Source organism: Rhinolophus hipposideros (genome assembly GCF_964194185.1).
Source record: "Rhinolophus hipposideros genome assembly, chromosome: 7".
Taxonomy (NCBI): domain Eukaryota; kingdom Metazoa; phylum Chordata; class Mammalia; order Chiroptera; family Rhinolophidae; genus Rhinolophus; species Rhinolophus hipposideros.
In genome coordinates this window covers 25,453,359-25,467,223 of record NC_138053.1, presented here as the reverse complement: position 1 = coordinate 25,467,223, position 13,865 = coordinate 25,453,359, and the positions used below count along the sequence as shown (strand labels likewise).

The 13,865-nt window shown below is 38.4% G+C and overlaps 1 pseudogene across 1 annotated transcript; it reads left to right on the top strand.

The window, feature by feature from the left end:
- The first annotated feature begins 5,914 nt into the window (after window positions 1–5,914).
- LOC308499732 (BTB/POZ domain-containing protein KCTD1-like) lies at window positions 5,915–11,244 on the top strand (annotated as a pseudogene). The gene is made up of 2 exons: window positions 5,915–5,929; window positions 10,398–11,244. The product of its transcript is annotated as a BTB/POZ domain-containing protein KCTD1-like (transcript).
- The last annotated feature ends 2,621 nt before the right edge of the window (window positions 11,245–13,865 follow it).

The following is a 13,865-nucleotide window of genomic DNA, read 5'->3' as shown; positions in this document are numbered from 1 at the left end:
CAATGAAAGATAAAATTATCCATATCCACATAATTGGCGTTAATATATGAAAAGTGCCTAGCATCTAATAAATACTCAATAACAGCAACTTTTATTATCAATAGCTTATAATTAATGATATAATATAACAATATTATATCCAACTTGCAAGTGAAGAAAGCCAATGACTTTTTTAATGTCAAAAGTATCTATTAAATATGAGTGATTATTTGACCAACTCATGGCGATTCCTTCTTCCTACACACTAAATGTCTGAACCACTCAAGTCCTACTCAGTCATATGCAGTCTTGGTGGAGCTCTTCTTGTCATTAATTTACTCTTATTTGTTTTTACAATTTTATCACTTATCATCTCAATTAAATAGCAAGCTCGAGGGCAAACTCTTGTCTTGTGCATTCTTGCACCTAGTTCAACATTGCACACCACAAATATTATAGAACGGGTGTGTCAGAAAGGAAGATACTCTTCCTCTGAGCTTTTTACAAGTTTGCCACCCCCCACTTTGTTGAGCAGGAGTCATTTCAAGGCACCCTGAAGGATGATAATTCAGGCACTGAATTAGTACTGTTGTTCTGGTCACCTTGGAAAGATATTACTCCCCCTGTAGGAGCCAAAGCTGGCTTTTTTGTCAAGCAAGTCCTTGCAAGAACAATCAGGCTCATGGCCTTTGCCCCAAGCAGTGCTTTGTCTTGCCTTCACCTAGTTTAGAAAAAAGAACAATTCTTCATTTCTATTCCTTATCTTAGATCTTTTTGAAGGTGGGAAAAGCAAGTGCTAAGATTTTTAGAAAACAAACAAACAAGAATATGCAGTTTCCCAAGGAACCAGAAAGAATATTCTTCATCTCAGACCTTTAGCATGACCTTGCTAAAATCATACTGTAGAGAAGGTTGGTTTACAATTGAAAAAACTAAGGCAGAGAGAAGTCAGAAGCTTGTCAAATATCACCCAAAGAAAAGGAATCAGGGCCAAGTGATACTGGGCTCTGCCACCGTGCTCCCTATTCGTGTTATGTGCCCCTCTGTGTCCAGAGACCAGTGAGGAGGTGGCATGCAAGCAACACACTAGTTGTAATCAGAAAGTTAATTTTCCTGAATGGAGTACATTCAATAGGTTTTTCATAGTATTACGTGAAATTACAGAAGCTTGCAATTTATGATAAGAATAATACTCAGATCATTTTAAACTAATTCCTTAAATATTCCTTATTAGAAATGAATTATGTTGCAGGTTCATAACTTTTTTTTTAGTTAACAAAGCCTGTAGGTGGGCAGACATGCTGGGATACTGTGTGTATTACTGTTATCAGGTACAGCATTTTGCATCTAAAATTTAAACAGACCTTAACATCTCTACCTCATCCATACAGAATTCAATTATTAAAAGAAATTAGTAGAGAAAACGACTTTCTCTCCAGAAACTTTGGCCTTCCACTGTTGCAAGTTAGTAAATTAGCAAAGGGCTAAATTACATTATTTTGCAATTTTTTTCTGTTAGCCTTGCTGTCTGCCTTAGTCATTTTTCAAACACCTGACAAAGAGCAATAAATTATGGGGATTTACAAGAGGCTGGTGGGCGTATATTATGTTATTAGACCCCAGATGATAACATCACTCCCCTTGTTTGTGGAAACTTTCCTTACGCTCCAACTCAGTAGCTCCCATGAGAGGCTTTCATCCTGCACCAGCACCAACCATGTGAGCTAAGCCCATCAAAGTCCTCTGACTCTTAAAAACCGGAACTAAAGAAAGTGTCTGCTCCTTTTTGGTAATAAATTGTTGTGTGGCTGATGGCCACAGTTCTGAACACAAGGGAGAACCTGTCCAAGAGTGATTTCAACTCAGAATAAGAAAAGAGACACAGGTGAAAAACTTTGGAGCCCCAAGACAACTGCTGCCCTTCTCATTCTTCATGTAAATCAGGCAGTAAATTGCTGTTTCTTTTTTTTTTTTTTTTTTTTTTTGGTTTAAGCTAGTTTAAGTTGGGTTTAACAACTTTCAGCCAAAAGAATAGAAACTATTCCAAGAAAATGCCTTAAATAGGGTGAATAATTCTGTACACCTATGTAACTTTACTAACAATTGTCACCCCAATGAACTTTAATTAAAAAAAAAGAAAATGCCTTAAATCATAATTGCAACTTCCTTGAAGACATGAGCTGAATCTTTTCTGTATTCTTATCATTATTCTCACTCCATGAAACACCAAGCATGTAGTAATTGCTTTTTAAAAAATGTTTGCTTGTGTTCACTAAAAACAATGACTCTAATCATTTGAGGCCACAAGTCAGATTAGTGTGGGCTTGGAGGGCGAGGAGATACTTTGGATTGGGGGGAAGATAATGTGTTCCTCGGTTCATTCTGCACAAGCAAATTTGTAGGCAGAGTCCTGGCCCTACTTGTACAATCCCAGACCTCACTGAATACAATTTACAATCTCAAATCATTGTCCTGTCAATAAAAAGCTCCTAAAGTGTTATTAAGTAGATATAAACTTTTTCTTTCTCTCTGACTAAAATTGGTTGATGCCAGGATGTTTTTTTAATTTGACTACAGCTATGTAGATCTAATTCAAAGAATTGGGACATGTGGTAAATAAATATGGCTGTTTTATGTTTTCTTTAAGTAGGAATATACAATCTGATGGACTCATAACCAAGGGATATTCTTACAAGCTCAAATCCTGAATAGGTCAGTGATTACTGCCCAAAATGTGTTTACAGAGGCCATTTATGAACAGGACTTAACTCCAGATCAACATCCTCAGCACTTGACCTTTACTCTTCCCTCATTTTAAAGGCCTGTATCCAGCAATTGGCGGCTTGCCTCATCACCAAAGGCACGCTGATTTTCCAAAAGATAAATATTAACAGCCGAGCAAACACATGTGCTTTGCACAATGCAGAGAGCTCAGAGGTAGACATTAGTAGTTTGTAAATTTGATGAGAGCTTCCAGAACTACCTTAAAAGACAAAGTCCTAACCTCATAACACTTAAGGGCAGAGACAAGAACACGTCAGCTACCAGAAAAAGAAGTTCAAAAGGGTACTGATGGGAAAGAAGAGCTGGGAAATTGTGATGATGACAAGAGAACATGCTGTACAGTCATATACCCCATAATGACGTTTTCATCAACGACAGACTGCATATATGATGATGGTCCTAAAAAATTATGATGGAGCTGAAAAATCCCTATTACTTAGTGACATAGGAGTCATCGTAATTTCATAATGCAACATGTTATTCACGTGTTTGTGGTGATGCTGGTGTAAACAGATGTACTGCACTGATAGTCGCATAAAAGTATAGCACATAATACAGGACATAATTCTTGATAATGATAATAAGCAACTGTGTTACTGGTTTATGTATTTACTATACTATACTTTTATCATTACTTTGGAGTGTACTTTTTCCATTTATTAAAAAACAAAACATTTATTAACAATTGTCACCCCAATAAACTTCAATTAAAAACAAACAAACAAATAAAAACAACAGTATGCCTTGTTACACCAGCTATGGCTCACACATCTCACGCTTACCCGGTCTCTTGATGGTATCATTTTTTCTTGTGCTTGATTTAATCTTGTGTTGTTTTATAAACTTAGTGTAGCACAAGTGTGCAATGTTTGTAAAGTGTAGAGTAGTGTACACTAATGTCCTAAGCCTTCACATTTACTCACCACTCACTCACTGACTCACCCAGAACAACTTCCAGTCCTGCAAGCTCCATTCATGGTAAGTGCCTTATACCCGTACAGGTGTGCCATTTTTTATTTTTTGTATCATATTTTTACTCCACCTTTTATATGTTGGGACACACAAATACCATTGTGTTGTTAAGTTGGTGCAAAAGTAATTGTGGTTTTTGCAATTTCTTTTAACTCTTTAAACCACAATTACTTTTGCACGAACCTAATACAATTGTCTACAGTATTCAGCACAGTAACAGGCTGTGCAGGCTTGTATCCAAGGAGCAGTAGGCTACACCATACAGCCTAGGTGTGCAGTAGGCTGTACCATCTAGGTTTGTGTAAGTGCACGCTGTGATGTTCTCACCATGATGCAGTCAATCCCCATTGTTAAGTGGCACATGACTATACAATAATAATAGCTATCATTTTTTGAGCAATTAGTGCATGGCAAGTGCTATCTATCTTAACAACTTTGCAATATACATAGAATTGCCCCCACTGAACAGTGAAGAAAGCTCAGGGTTGAGAACGTTACGTAATTTTCCAGGGGCTGCTTAATTAGTAAGTGGCAGAGTTGGGATTCAATCCAGATATGTCCCCAACTTTTAGTCAGTTTTTATATTGCTCTTATTCCTTGCCCTTGGAGCGAACTGCTGCACTGCCCCTCTCAGTTTGAATGTTCCATTTAAGATCTATCCAATTCAGAGGCTAGGTACTTTCTACTCATCACACTCTTGAAATCCCAAATGTTTCGTAAATAATCATAGTTCCCTTCTATCCTTTCTACAGAGATATCTCATCAAAATAGAAAGGGGATGAGTTAAAGGAAAAGAATTTGAAGTATTGGTTTATTCTTAGCCTTTTACCCTCTCATCCACCATACAAATTCTACTCAAACATATACAAATACATGGTCATATCCATTGCACCCTAAGTGGCAGGACAACTGTTTGTCTAGGGAGAGACAGCTGGAATAGTTCCTTAAGCTGCAGTTACAGGTCTCTCAGTCAGAGTGCAGTAAATGCCTTTGGACCTCAGACCAATGGTCCTTCAAGTTCCAACAGAATATGAAGGACCACAATATAGTTAGCCTGTTGCCCTCCTCAACAAATGCCTCAACAAACTTTCCATCACCCCAGTGTCCAAGACAGTACAAATAAAAGGTGCTTAATAAATAGGTGGGGAATAAATGAAAGAATTCAAGATTTACCTAAACTTCTCTTGAGACTGTGTCTTAGAGTGCCAACAAGAAGCAGATGGCCCACTCCAAGAGTTTAACCAAAGAGAGCTTATTAGTAGACACATAGGCAGCCAGGAACTTTCAACAGCGGGAAGTCACTACCACTCGCAGTCCTGAGGGCAAGAGGAGAAATGATATTATCAGAGACTCCTGAGAGTTGGATCCAGGAAAAGGACCCAGGCACAGCATGGGATGTATCTTACCTGCATCTCCCATCATTCAAACCAGAGGAGAAACCAGAGAATAAGGAAATCTAACAATGCCATCCCTGGGGGGTCAGGCTTTCAAGGTTCAGAGCAGAGAAGGAAATGAACTGGATGGAGGAAAGTCAATGCTGGGGACCCAGAAAAGCAAGTATAGAAAGTTCACATACTCATTTATGTTTTCAGGGGGAAGTGGGTCCTTATTTTATTACTTAATGCATAAGAAGTAGGACAAAAGATATTTTCATGAAATAATAAAATTTCAGACTTTATTTTCTCAGGTTGAGGACTCTTTTTTGTCCTACTATCCCCAGATACACTTTTCTACAAAATTGTGTATTTAAAGATAACAAATTTAGGCTAGAGAGAGCCTAGGACTGATGGTGGAAGACACCATTTTTGCTCACTTTCATTATTCTTCCCTCTGTAGAAGATAATTGCCCTTCTAAGGGAAAATAGAAAACAGTATGGAAAAAGATTGGCAGTGAGAAAGAAGTTTCTAGTCAGAAAAAATTGTCTCAGGATATGTAAGCAGTTGACTACATGATGAATCCAATGGCACTAAAATTCTCCTCCTTCAGCCTGCTTCCTAACTGACATTCCTCACACATATTCCCTCCTTAAGACTCTTTTAACTGCATCTCAGTAATGTTAAAAACAAGTCATCAAATGACAATTAATGAAGACATGATCAATTAACTCACTGATATGTAAGGACCCAGCAGAAAAGCAGATTTGAACAGAATGGGATTTTGAACAAGTTTATTTTGGTAATGTGGGAGGCTCAGGTAAGTATTCCCAAGAGAAGATGTCTATCATAAATATCATGCAATACATTGGAAAGCAAAGTTAATTTTTCACTTATATGACTATCTTTATCATCATATTTATTACAGATGGCATTTCCCAAATCAAATTACAGTTTTCTGACCTGTAGTCATGTAAAAATCTATTCTGCATACCCTAAGTCATCTTCTTTTTTAAGGCTAACACACTCATCATCTTAAGTCCGTATGCCTGTACCATTGCCAATGATACTCTTTTATCCTGGAGGTAGAACCATTTACCAGAGTCCTAGGAGTATTTCTGAAAATCACAGTCTTGAACCAGGCTCAGAGTTATGGGTTTCTATCCCAGTGCCAAATTAGAACTATGTCTAGGCATAGCATGGTCCAGAGAGCTGTCTGGATTGGACTGCACCCCAGGGCATGTCTTCTCTTCCTTTTCTCTCCCCCAACTGACCTGCCAAGACAATACATCCCAGTCCCCATGCATTTTCCCTGCCCTAACACCCTCAGCTGAGTCCTTAGCAAGGGCAATGATGTTGCCTCTAGATGATTCCTGTTCATGACATCTGAAAATTCCTGTTTATCAAATCTGACAAATGTTGTCTGTGGAAAGCACATACACTCTGCCTTGCATAAAGATGATATACTGTCAATAGGTTCCAATGGCTGGACCAAGACGAAGCCCAAACTCCTCTAGCAAACAAAGAGTGGGAGGAGCACGCTCAGAGAATACGCCTGTGACAAGTAGCTCAGAAGGACCACAGAAATTATCCTGATTCTCCATATTCTTGGGATGTTTTCCCTGAGAAGCAGGGGTGGAGAAAGTAGGAAGGTTGCCAGACTTCTTCCAATTCATTCATTTACCTGTGGGTTGTCACCAGTGATGGTGATGAGAAGGGATGAAACACAATTGAGTGGTCCCCTGTTCACACTCTGTCTGCCCAGCAGAAAAAAATATCACACCCAAACTGATCACACTTCAGATGTGTCTAACCAGCAGCTAGGAAGATACAGTTACTTCCCTATTTCAAGTCACTCTTCCTCTGTTTATGCAACTTTTGATTCCATTACCTTTTGTCAAACTGTAAATTCACACTGACTTTCCTTCCACCCAACCAAATCCTCAAAGTTCAACAAGAACTTTTTTTGAAATAGTTCTTTTTAATCCTGGAGATATATGCATTTACTGAATAGGGCATTAAGGCGTTACATGTTTCTGTTATATTTTAGAAAGAAAAAAAAAGGTAAATTTGCAAAAAAAAAAAGGAAAAATGAAAGACAAAAAGGAAATGTGCAACACTAATACAATGTTCTTTTTATGCTAGTTCAAAACAAGTTTTATTCACCCTGACTCATAAACACTTTTATAAGGGAAATGAGTAAAGCCTCATCAGATATGGTTTCTGAAGCCAATATTTGCTTTGACTATTGTCCAATCAGTCAATATAGAAATCTGAAAGTAAAACATGAAAATTGTTCAGAGAATATGTACCTGTTCAATGAAACCCAGACATAATCTCCTGGTTTATCATAGATATAAAAGAAGGATTCCTTCAAAGGCCTTGAAGAAGAGAAACTTTAGAGGATGTATAATTCTCTTCAAATATTAAAATGTTGGTATGTGGCAGGAAACAGAGACTTATTCTACACAGCTGCAGAGACAGAATAACGAATAAGTAAATTTTGCTACGACACAAAGCAGATTCTCTTAACATTTCAAACTACTCAAAATGCAGTTGGTACCTTGCCAATACTGAATTCTCCATCACTGGAAGTGTGAAATAGAACATTGCTATGAAGACTAGGATATCAAAGACTCCTATACTATATGGAAGCTTATGTAAAATTATATTTAAATCTCCCTCTTTCCCACCCCCAAAAAACTGAGTCTCAAGAATCACGTACTCAGATTTGAAGGTTTGAGGAGTTGTGTGCGTATTGCTTAAGACTTTAGTTTTTTAAGGAAGTTTTAGGTTCACAGTAAAATTGTGAGGAAGGTCCCCTACTTCCATACATACGCAGCCTCCCCCATTATCAACATCCCCCGCCACAGTGGTAATTTGTTAAATTGATGGACCTACATTGACACAGCATAGTCACCCAGAAAACTGTTTACATTAAGATTCATTCTTGGTGTTGTACATTCTATGGGTTTGGACAAACATATAGTGACATGTATTGTGGTATTATAGAGTATTTTCAGCGCCCTAAAAATCCCCTGTGCTCTGCTTATTCATCCTTCCTGCCCCACCCCAATCTCTGGGAACCACTGATCTTTTCACTATCTCCATAGTTTTGCTTTTTCCAGAATGTCATATAGTTGAAATGGTACAGTATGTAACATTTTTAAATTGACTTCTTTCACTCAGTAATATGCATTTAAGGCTTCTCCACGTCTTTTCAAGGCTTGACAACTCATTTCTTTTCAGTGCTGAATAATATCCCATTGTCTGCATGTGCCCCAGTTTACTTATCCATTCATCTACTGAAGGACATATTGGCTGCTTCCAAGTTCTGGCAATTATAAATCAAGTTGCTATAAACATCCAAGGACAGATTCTCATGTGACCATAAGTTTTCATCTCCTTTGGTAAATACTTACTTTGGTAAATACATGACTGCCAGATTATACAGTAAGAGTGTTTCAATTTGTAAGAAACCACCAAACTGTCTACCAAAGTGGCTGCATCATTTTATATTCCCACCAGCAATGAATGAAACCACCTGTTACACCACATCCTTGCCAGCATTTTTATTGTCAGTGTTTTGGATTTCGGGCATTCTAATAGGTGTATAGTGTTATCTCATTGTTGTAATTTGCATTTCCCTGACGACATATCATGTGGAGCATTTTTCATGTGCTTATTTGCCATCTGTACATCTCCTTTGGTATGGTATATATTGAGGTCTTTGGCTCCTTTTTTTAATCAGGTTATTTTTGCTTGTTGGGTTTTTTAAAGTATATTTTAGTAGAAAATATTTTTATGCCTTTAACCACATCATGATAAACTTGCCTGTCAGGCAATCAGGGCATCATGTTTACCTGGTACTTGTCCATCCTAATTGCTAAGATATGGAGAAAAGTTACTCAGGCTAAAATCTTGCTGTCACTCTTGAGTCTGCTTTTTAATCTCATACCTAACATCCAATAAAACAGCAAATCCTATTGACTCTATCATCAAAATACATCCAGAATCTGCCCACTTCTGACCCTGTTACTTATTTTCCAAATCACCCAAATCTCCACAATCTCCTACGTGGCTTGTGTGAAGTTGTAGATTTGGGGATTGGTCTCCCTGCCTCCCACTTTGTCCCCACATTGTGTATTCTCAACACAGCAGCCAGAGTGATCCTTCTAAATATTGTGTTATTCATTTCTTGTCCTAAAGCTATTCCACAATTACTGTGTGGAATAATTGTGTCAATGATAAATATACTGAAGTTGGTAACTGTATTGTGGTGATGTAGGATGATATTTTTCATCACAGAAAATACTCATTGAAGTATTTAGGGATAAAAAATGGCCACACTGTCTGCAACTTACTCTCAAATATTGTATGTTTAACATTTTTTGCATGTGTGTGTGATATTCCACAACTATAATCAGTTCAAATGGGCACAGAGCCAGGCATGTCTGATGCCCATAAGTGGCAGAAGGAATAAGACAATAAGCAGAAAGGTTTGGCACCTGTATGGTGTCCAGTGAGCAGAGGAAGACACAGGATTTTTTTTTTTTGTATCAAATGAGATAGATACTTCTGATTGACTCTGAATATTTACTCCCCCTTTATTTCTTAGACACTTAAGTGTAAATCTCAGTTGAACACTTGTTAGGATGTGTTTCCAACCCGTCTTTGCATGCCCCATAGAAACTGAATATATTTATTTGAAAGCACAAAAGGCATTCTTTCTAGAGATCCTGGAAATACTGAAAGCATTGTGGAAGAGTCTGGAAACATACCAAAGCCGGGAAAGAGCATGACCCCATAAAACATGAGTCATTACTTTGAATGAGGCCCTTTTTAAAAAAATCTCTGGAGTGAAGCTGGAGAAATTTTGTTTGTACTATAATAATTAAAAATAAAATGGTCCAACTCTTGGATATGGCAGATTTTTTTTTTCATATCACCTGAAATGGATATTTGTATTGACTCTGATCATTTATTCTCCTTTCATTTCTTAGTAATTGAAGTGTGGATCTCAGTTAAACCCTTGATAGAAAGATATATTTCCAATGCTCCATGGCAGCTAAATTTAGCTATGTAACTAACATTTGGCCATTAAAATGAAAGTGGAAAAGTGTGAGACTCCTAGAAAGTCTCCTGAAAAGAATATGGAGGCGGCCCCTAATACGGGCTTCTCGAAGCAACACCTGCGACCCACAGGGCGCAGCCACCTTCCTGAACCTCCGGCTCCGGGGACAATGAAGGGTCCATGGAATGAGCACTGCGCCTCTGGAATTACTTAGAGAAGCGAGACCACCCCTCACTCCTGCCAGCCCACCCTCTCCCCCAGTCACCACCCCCCACCCACCCAGAGCCACGCGCCACTCCGCCAGAGGGACAGTGGGCCCAATACTTGTTCTTCAAGACCTCTGATCACTAGATTTCCTGCATCTCCACTGAACAACCAAGGCATTCCTACTCCAGCACAAGTCACAAAATCCAATGGGCCCGTCCACATTGATGTGGGCGGCCACATGTACACCAGCAGCCTGGCCACCCTGGACTCACCAAATACCAAGTCAAGAATTGGAAGACCTTTTGATGGTACAGAGCCCATTGTTTTGGACAGCCTCAAAAAGCCCTATTTCACTGACAGAGATGGACAGGTGTTCAGATATATCTTGAATTTTCTACGAACACCAAAACTCGCCATTCCCGATGATGTCAAGGGCTACACTTTGTTCTATGAAGAGACAAAATATTTCCAGCTTCAGCCCATGTTGCTGGAGACGGAAAGATGGAAATGGGACAGAGAAACTGGTCACTTTTCAAGCGGTATGTGTTGCCCCAGACTTCGGAGAAAGGATCACGTTCAGTGGTGACAAATCCTTGATAGAAGAAGTGTTTCCAGAGATCTGCAACATAATGTGTAACTCTGTTAACGCAGGCTGGAATCATGACTCAACCCACGTCATCAGGTTTTCACTGAAAGGCTGCAGTCACCTCAATTCAGTCCAGATCCTCGCAAGGCTGCAGTAACAAGAATTTAAAATCATAGTGGGCTCCTGTGCGGGAGGAGTGGATTCCTCTCAGTACAGTGAAAATGTCCTGTGGCGGGAACTGAGGCGGACACCCCTGACATCCGGTTAGAGCAAAAGCCTCTGGACTAAACGGACATATTTCTTATGCAAAAGGAAAAAACAAACACAACAAATAACACACAAAAAAGAGGGACATTTATGTGTAGTTGGGACTGCAAACTAAGTCCTGGACCTACAATTGAATAAAAGACACATTTATATCCAATAGAGACCATACCTGTATTCATATGGGAACAATTGAAATAGTGATATCCTCACGGTGTAAATATATATGGTGCCAAAAAAATGTATACACATTTTAAGAAAGGAAAACTGTATTAAAATTGTAATACTCAATATATACCAACAACAAAAGATGAATACAAGTCAGGTTTGACTTCTGCAATTACAAGAGGTGCTCAAAGTGGTTACCATCAGCGTCCAGACACTGATTATGGTGAACTACTGCTTGAGCAACGTGGACTAAAGTGTCCACTTGTATACATTTTTTGACACCCTAGTATGTGTGTGTATATACATGTATATATATGTATATATATACATATATGTGTGTGTGTATATATATATATATATATCAAAAGATAAATGCAAAGCAAACAAATAAACAACCACAAAAAATAAACAATAAAGAGAAACAAAGGTGGTAGCTACAGTTGGTGCTGTGATGGCCATGAAGTGTCCTGGGCTTCCCAAGGCCTCTCACCAATAAACAAGCCATGAGCACAGCAGTGAGGACACATCTTACAGTTTCCATTGCCAACCGCCATCCATTGTTTCTTTTTCTTTTGTCTTTCTCTTTCTTTTTTATTTATTTATTTTTTATATATATACCTTGAATTGAGTTTCTTTGCCTATGGAGGTTTCATATCTCACTTTAGCTGGGGACCAGCAGGATGTCAGAAAAACTCTTATGAGCACATTACATTCAAATGATGTTAGACATGACATGTTAAATGTAGTTTGTACAGAGGTCACATTTTTGTCTGCTTCACAGATGTGAACATTACTTTGTTTTTAAACTGATCAGTTTTGCGAAGAGGCCAGAATTATTGTATTAAATACAGTAAACTCTGTTTAAAAAACAAACAAAAACAGAAGAGGAATATGGATGTGATATCTAGTGCCCCAGCTGCCATGTTGGGCCATGATGCAACTTGTCAAAGAAGGCCAGAGTAGCAAGATAGAAAGAGCCAGGGTTTCTGAGGAGTATGGTACTATTTTACTAGTCCTGTACTTCCTATATCGAGAGTTCCAGAGAAATAAACTACTAATTATTTAGGATTTTCTATTATATGCAACTAAATCTAACCCTAATACAGAATTCTTCACCATCACTAGATATGGGACAATTTTATTTTTCATAACCACAAGATTTTCACTCATTCAATCTGCTAGGTCCTATATGAGAAGCCACAGGGAATCTAGCAAAGATTCTGCTCTAGGGTAATGTTTTGCACGCAGAACTGGATCATACGAGGCAGGGTATTTGCTGAAAATCACTCTTCAGTCAGCAAATTCCCTGGAGTCTGACTTGCGGTCTCCTAGTTCATACTAATCATTATTATCACATATTTTAATCCTTTGAATTTTTTTTTCAATTTGTAAAGTAGAATAGTTTCATCCCTTCCTTAGAGAAGTGTAACATCCATAGCCTGGCCTCTATTAACAAATATTTGCAAAGGTGTGGCTGGGTATTAATAATGATTAGAACGCAAGTGCATCTGTTGGCATGAGTAGTAAATACTAAGGAAGGAGTTATCAGACTTGCTGTAAACTGTGCAGCTATTCACCAGAGCAAATAGTTTCACAATTCCAGTCCCATTCATGTAGAAGCTTGGGAAAATACGTTGCCCAAAGCTTGGGAAAATAAGATGGAATTGTAGTGCCAGCCTAAAGGAATAGTAGCCATCACTAGGAGAAACAGGATTGGGAGAACCAAACTGGAAGTGGGGATATCAACTAAAGGTCTGCAGCAGGCTTTCTCTGGTTGTTTCCAGATTCCAATTTTCCCAGAGAGGTTATATCTGAATTTTTTTTTAAATTTATTTTAATGGTCTATCCCTTTCAGTCACAAAATAAATAAGGGACCTCAGAGAGTCTACATAATTTCTTCTGAATCACCCTTCATCTAAATGTCATGGGTGAGGAAGCTAACTCATTATTTGAGGTAAACTAAGACCTGTGTAAATCCTGCTTATCAGACTATGGCTTGGTGGGGAGGATTTTAAATAACCCCATGATAGCTCAGCAGGAAATAAACTTCTATTTATTACTGCCCAGTGAAGGCAAACTACTGCTGGGAATTAAATGCATTGTTCTTGGAAAGAATGTCTTCACTTATTAATTAAGGATGATTTAGAGGTCTTCCTGAATAGAAACCAAAAGCATAGCACTTGCCATGGTTGACACAATTTCCTTTGGTTCCCTAGTTAATGTCTCTCATAGGAACATTGATGGCCAACCTAGAAAATGAATAGAAAGTTTGTCGTGTCCAGCGCAACATGGGCAGTGAAGGTGAGAGAAGGAGCGGCTTCGGGTTAAGTTTTTAAGAAAGAAACATACAGAGACTTCATGCAGTTAAATCTCAGAAGGCCAGGGGACTCACAGTTTTGAAAGACTGGAGCCCAGTATAAAGCCCACTGGAGGTTTTTATTGATAAGTATACAAGGG